At 36.1% G+C, this 7164-nt stretch overlaps 1 long non-coding RNA gene and 1 other non-coding gene across 5 annotated transcripts; both read left to right on the top strand.

Moving 5' to 3' along the window:
- Positions 1 to 320: 320 nt before the first annotated feature.
- LOC110804439 (uncharacterized) lies at positions 321 to 4952 on the top strand. 4 transcript variants are annotated; one of them, XR_008930131.1, is made up of 8 exons: positions 321 to 633; positions 1025 to 1142; positions 1798 to 1880; positions 1967 to 2042; positions 2365 to 2517; positions 2979 to 3067; positions 3557 to 3655; positions 4739 to 4952. It is a non-coding gene; the product is annotated as an uncharacterized lncRNA (long non-coding RNA). The 4 variants fall into 4 exon arrangements; XR_008930130.1 differs by having other exon boundaries at positions 2264 to 2517; XR_008930132.1 differs by lacking the exon at positions 2365 to 2517 and having other exon boundaries at positions 323 to 633; positions 1029 to 1142.
- Positions 3224 to 3362, top strand: LOC130466685 (small nucleolar RNA snoR137). The gene has a single exon (XR_008926854.1). It is a non-coding gene; the product is annotated as a small nucleolar RNA snoR137 (small nucleolar RNA).
- Positions 4953 to 7164: the final 2212 nt, after the last annotated feature.

Here is a 7164-nt window from a genome sequence, read left to right as displayed (position 1 = left end):
AACAGGCTGATTGAGGTAAGATCAGCTCTGCAAAACATTAAGAGATCATCAGCAAAGCAAAGGTGATTCAGATGAAGATCTCTATACCTGGTATGAAACAGGAAGTGAGGGTGTTCACCAATTGTTGACATCACTACTAGAAAAAACTTCATTTACAACCCATCATTTGCAGCTCACGTAATGAGTAGAAGTTGCAAAATATCTTTGGTCAACACGGGTCAGACTTTAATGAGTTATTATTAGCGTACTATTAGCAATGAACGCTGCGAGAAATTGGAAAAATAAAATAAAAAGTTAGTCGCTGCTTGCATTATGTCCCTACACGCTGCAACCGTGTCACTTAGTTACAGCTCACGCACTTCGCCGCAGTGCAATCCCTTTCTAGATCTGAAAAAAAAACTCTCGAACTCTCCGTCTATTTCACAATTCTCTCTCAAACCCTAACATTCTTCTTCCTCCCCTCCCTGAATCTCTCCTTGATATCTTCCTCAATCTTTAATGGATTCATCTTTCTTTGATTTTTTGCTAAGTCTTTCCATTCCGGTCATAGAGAGAGAAACAAAGGGCGGAAGAGAGAGAAAGACACCGACCTTTTTCTATGCTCAACGTTCTACCATTTCTTCGCCAATTGCGGTAGGGATTTGAAGCCATACTCTTTGTTTTTCTTCGATCTTAAATTTATTTATTATGTTTCGTTGATTTGATTGTTTTTAGGGTTGATTTGTTGTTCTTGGTTTGACTTGTTTATTTGATGTACAATTTTGGGGTTTTATTGATTTAGCGACTAACTCAAGTTATTTAGGGTTAATTTTTTAGGTTTTTGAAGTTACTTAGATTGATTTTGTTGAGTTTTGGGGTCAAATTGTGTCTCTTATTTGGAATTCACAAAGTTCATATTTGTTTGATTTTCGTATTTTCGAATTACCTGCGATGAGATTTGCTTTAACCCGTGCAATTGCGTAATGTCGTTCTCAAAGTTTTGGTTCTCTGATATCTAGTTTTTTTATTGTCAATTTATGTAAAGCTAGGAGTTTGCTTCAGATTTGTAAGCATTGAAGGCCAGTTTTGATGTTGTTGGTGATAAATTGAATGTCGTTAGCTGTGGTGGTGCTGCTGACAAGGCCCACATGCTTGCAGAACAGGTACCTATCTTCACCTGTTCTTTCTGTGTAATTAGAACTAAGTTAAAAAGTTTAATTTTCAACTAGAATTTGACTTATTGCTGAATATGTGGTTTAGTAGTTTCATATTTGTTTTATGAACGAAGAAACAGTGCCATAATTGTCGTCTCATCTGAAAGCAAATTGATACACGAAGGATTAAGTAGTGTATTTTCCATCTTTTCAAACTTGTTTGATTGTAGGTCTTAGTGAGTGCAACTAACTTCATATCCTTTTTTGTCGTTTCCAGTTTTTAAAACACAAAATTCATTAGAAAAACAGTCCATCATTGTATGAGATTGAATACTGTTTTTTTATTAGTAATATCCTAGTGAAGTATTGATTAGTTTGATAATGGACATTAGGACTCTTTTAGAGTTTTGCTCCATAATCTTGTTGTTAAAGAGCATACACGTTGTTTTGATAATGCAAGGAGGTACGACTGAACTTGGTAGAAAATCAACAAGGTTATGCAGCTTATGCCTTATACTCCCATACGTCCCTAAAAAGTTGCCCTAGTTATAATAAAAATGGACGTCCCTATTTGTTTAATGCACTGAATTTCCACCCATCCCCCAAACTAGGGTTCATACTAGTGGAATAACATCGTTTTTAATATTCCCATTATTTCCTGCAGGTCTTAGAGTTGTCTGGAACATTGCAAAGGTAGAGCCTGGATCCAACGTTGCTATTTTTGGTCTTGGAACCATAGGCCTTGCTGTAAGTTTCTAGTGAACCTATTTATGTTAATTTAAGTGAATTTTATTCCCTTTTATTGATGATCTAATTGCACACTACATCAACAGGTTGCAGAGGGTGCTAAAACTGCAGGTGCTTCACGGATCATTGGTGTAGACATCGATCCCAAGAAGTTTGACGTAGGTATAGTCTTCATTCCTTATTCTAGATTGTCAATATCTTATCCAGTTTCCTTGACTAGTACCATAATACCATCACCACCTGCTACATATCTATTTTATCTAATGATGCTTAGTTTGTTTTGTGTGGGGTCACTTTCTGGCTAGGAATATCTGATTTTAATCATCTAATTTCTGCCATTGTTTTGTCTACATTCCTAATTCTTCTACTACAAAAATTTATAGACATGCCGTTTTGCTGTTACTGCCTTCATTTATTGATCAAATATCAAGTAAGCTGCGAGAAAAAGGCGAACTAATAAATTAATGCCCCAAACTGATGATAGAAGTATAGAAGACAGTTTATTGGGTGTGGTGCCTCAATTCCATTCCACTGCATCGGCTTCTTGGTTGATGGTAGCCCCTGATATCATAGATGAGAGTTTTAAATTAGCTTGGTTCTGGAGAAACTTACACTGCATAGCAACGGGATCCATCAGGTTCATTCTATAATTGATGAAATCCTACTATTTTCCTTTTCCAGATTCCTCCTAATACAATTCAAGTTCGTCGTTCTATGGCAAAGTTGATAAACCTGATGACATAAAATTCCTTTAGGTGCCCATTTGTTAATTATATTGTTTTGAATCCATAAAGAAAGTGATACAAGTTAGATCTGGAACACTAGAATCAAGTCTAAAAGCTTTTAATTCTCATTTATTTGATGAATTAAATGCTTACTTGTTGGGGACGTTAAGTATATTTCTAGGAGCAAGTTAAGATAAATCAGCAATGAATGTTTGGGTTGTATTACTCGAATAATAATATAGTGATATGCTCACCATGTCCGACTTATGTGTGTGTTTATGGGGGGGGGGATTTAACATGTACTTTTCTTGTATTTCTGGAACTTGGATAATCTTGGTGCTGTGAATAAGTCAACCTATCATGTGCTTTACAGGTGAAATTTCATACTACTTGTGGACAAATGAACAATTTGCCCATCACTAAAGAAAAGGAGAAAGATCTTTCAAAATATTCATCTGAACTGTAAGTAGAACTAAATCAATTGTATAACTACGTATATCTTTACTATCCCTGACTGTAAAGTAATAAAGGATAGATGTGTATATTTATGCCTAATTTGAAAACAATCACCCTTTTAATTGGTTAGAAACCTAGATGTATGCTAGATATTTTGCTTCAGTTGCTTCTTTGATTCTTAGATCGAGTGACTGCATGTTGGTTAGTCTCTTTGTTTGTTGGAAGCATAAAGCAAATTTTCCCAGGATTAAACATCATGATGATGACTGTGTCATCGTGTTACCTATCTCCTGGTATATGATTTTTGTTTTGGTTTTGTTGCATGTAAAAACACTCAAGATATTACATATTTATGTCCCCACTCCACATGGTTCATGTTCTCCAAGTTATGTTGTCGTAAACTGTTGGTATTTTTGTTCTTATGTGCGGCTAGCTTGGTAATATACATGTTGCTCTTTGCTTGTAATGATATTTTCATATGGGTTGGGTTTGCAGATAATGCTGGTGTCATTGTGAATCTAAAGGGAGAAATTAAAGGATCTGTGATTAGCTTGGAAATGCACTTTGGGGACGGTTGCAATGACTCTCATCCAGGTAAAAAAGCTCTATATTCTGCAAGTAGAGAAACTCGAATTATAGCAACAGAAATGCAATTTTGAAATTCTTATATAACAAGTAACAATAACCAATATTATCTATTTTGAAACCGCACACAACACAACCAAAACAATAGTTACCTCAACATGTTTATTAGAAGTCTAGAGTTAAGAACAAGCTTTGTTAAAGTAAGCATTTCATTACCTATGTCTCTAAAAAGAAAGCTTATTGTAAATTTGTAACTGTAAGTTAGTGGAATACTATGATATCTAAAGCAGTCATAATCTCCAAAAACAAAAGTGTTTGAAAATAGCTTCCTTTAAATCTCTAACGCCTCCTTTGATGCCAGATATAAATGGAAGTAAAGCAGACATGAATTTAAGTATAACTTGACTAGAAAGTAACATCATACTAGTACTATCCAAGTATCTATTGTATTGCAATCTCACCCCACCATTTTCTGAAAAGCACTTGAAGAGCTTTCAAGTGTGAAAGGAAGGCATTTAGAACTAGGGAAGTACTTGGCAGGGGAAAAATCCAACATATTTGAATTTATCTTTCATTTCCTTGACACTTGCTTTGTCCCACTGGGGAACTCCACCTTTCGGGTCTGGCTCTTGAGCGTCCGTCCTCCCAAAATCCCTATCAAACATGCCCCACTATTGTAGTTCAATTTGAACATTTCATGCAAAAGAACAAGTCACAAATCATCAGTCATCATCACATGGGTTTCTTCAAACATCCACAAAAAATTCATGTCTGTTGAAGTTGTCCACATGGGTTTCTTCAAACAACTACGGCTCATAGTAAGAAATTGCATCCTTTTTTCGATGTTAATGGTGTGAAAGAGTGAATTCAATTAAGCATGTTTATTGTGTTAGTGGCCAAAGATGTAACCATAAAAATAAAAGTTAATATTTGTAAAATCTCTTTCTTATTCTGGGAACTCTAAAGTCTAAACTACTCATATTTTGAAATGATGTAGTTATTATTGTTGACTACTTGCTCAGTTCCTATTGTACTAGACTATTAAAGGAGATTAAATACTTATAAGTTTGTTTCTACAAATTTGTTTCACAGGGGTTTTAATGAAGCAGTTAATGGATTTATGGTTGAAGGATGGTCAATAGACAGTGGCGGAATTGATAATCTAACTCTTCTTAATATTTCATCCCATAGCAAAATGATGGAATTTCACATTAAATGTGTAAATGGTGTAACTCTTTTACTCAATTCTATTTATGGATGTTATATGGAGGTTATTTATGGATGTTATATGGAGGTTATTTATGTATGTGTACTACAAATTTTAGATGATGACATTATAGAGGCTGGCACCTAGTACCAATGTATTACGGCAATATTTTTTTTGTAAAATAAATAGACTATTCGCAGCACTCATTGTTAAGGAAGGATACAACTTTTGTCAAATTTTTTCCTTTAAAAACATTTTTTACAGTGTTCACTTGCAATAAAACGTTGTGAATAGGTACTTTTTGCAGTGCGCGTCAAACCAGGCGCGCTGCAATTAATGTCTTTTCACAGCGTTTTTGTTCGTTGCGAATAAAAGTCAACTATTTACAGCCCTCACAATTACAACGCTAAAAAACTCAAGCCCCATTTATGCGCGCTGCAAATAGGCGTTTTTTCTACCAGTGCATAGCCCTGGAGAAATACTCCATACACAGAGTAAAGAGAAGGGGTCACATTGTCTAAGACCTCTCTTAGGCTGAATCAGATCACAAGGGCTACCATTAATAAGAAGGGAATATCTTGTTGTTGAAAGACAAGTCATAATTAGGTTGACAAAGAAAGTAGGAAACCCAAGCTCAATCAAAATTTCCTCAATGAAGGACCACTCTACTGTGTCATATGCTTTTTTGATGTCGATCAACTTTCACTAGGCAACATGGAGGGGTATAAGCATGGTTATACATCTTCACTATGTCCTGACAAATAAGCACATTGTGTAGGATAGACTTACTAGAGACAAAGGCTCCTTAGTTAGGGGAGATCAACTCAGGGAGAACCTTTCTAAGTTTACTCTAAAGAAGCTTTGAGATACACTTGTAAATGACAGAACAACATGGTATTGGTCTAAAATAACCCACAAAAGCTGGAACTGGGCATTTAGGAATTAGGGTGATTGAAGTCACATTGACTTCTTTGAGAATCTTCCCTGTGGTGAAGAATTCTCAGATAGCCTTATGAAGGTCATCCTTGATGATATGCCAAGCAGTTTTGAAGAAATAGCTATTATAACTATCCATACCAAGGGCTTTGTGGTTAGGAATAGAGAAATAAGCCTTCTTCACATCCTCCACTAGGAAGGTGCGGTCCAACAAAGATTTCTGAGACTCAGTAAGCCTTGGACCTCTGTTTACAATCACAGGGTTAGCATGAGTTCTTTGTTCCATTTGAGTACATAACATGTATGACTAAAACTGAGTAAAAACCTCCTTCACTCCATTTATTGTTGTGACCCCGTCCCCTTGCATTTTCTGGATTGAGTGAATGGTGTTGTGCCTTCTTCTCAGCTTTATGCTTTGATGAAACACTCTAGTGTTCTCATCCCCCTGAATCAACCAATTGATCTTGGCTGTTTGATGGAGGTAAGAAATGTAGGCACTGTGAGCATGCTTATACTCAGTTGCAGCTACTTTTTCAGCATTGGCCAAGCTTCCATCATTAGGGGAAGTATGCAATCTAGTTTGGATATGTAGTAAGTTTGAGTAGAGTCTTGAAACCTCAACTTCAACATTACTAAACCCAGAATTGTTCAACTGTTTCAAATCTATCTTCAACCATTTAAGTTTCTGCAAAATTCTATACATGGTGCAACCATAGACAGGTTTCTCCCAGTTGGTTTGCACAATGTCAAGGAAATTTTCAGCATGAGCCCACATATTAAAGAACATGAAAGGTCTCTTTAATTTATCATTTTTGTAGAAACTAAGAAGCATAGGACTATGATCAAACTCTCCTTCAGGAAGGAAATTAGCCTGAGCAGTAGGGAATAGATCCATCCAGCTAGCATTGGATAGGACTCTATCAATTCTGGAAAAAAGTCTTGCCTCTCCCTCTAGTTTTTTATTCCAGGTATACTGTCTACCAACTGTTTTAATAGTGGTGAGGTCACAGTAGAACATGCAATTTCTCATGACATGGATATCTCAAAGTCTGACAGGGCCTCCAATTCTATCTTCAATCTCCATTAGGGAATTGAAATCCCCCATGATTACCCATGGTTGACTACAGTGATCAACAATGTGAGTTAGCGAGTCACACATAGGCACTATCTCATTTTTTTCCATTCATCCCAAGATGAAAGTGCTCTGTAACCCAACACCAGTACTTTTTGGTTTGATAGAATAATGAATGTGCTGGATACTCATGGACACTATGTTTACATCAAAAGTAGAAGGATTATTCTACCTGGAGAAGAACAACTCAGGTTGGTAGTTAAGTTCCATCCAGGACAGATGTTAAGGTACAAATCACCCATT

This window comes from Spinacia oleracea, chromosome 1 (assembly GCF_020520425.1).
Source record: "Spinacia oleracea cultivar Varoflay chromosome 1, BTI_SOV_V1, whole genome shotgun sequence".
Classification (NCBI taxonomy): domain Eukaryota; kingdom Viridiplantae; phylum Streptophyta; class Magnoliopsida; order Caryophyllales; family Amaranthaceae; genus Spinacia; species Spinacia oleracea.
The sequence above is the reverse complement of the archived record's forward strand: the minus strand, read 5'-3'. Positions and strand labels throughout refer to the sequence as shown.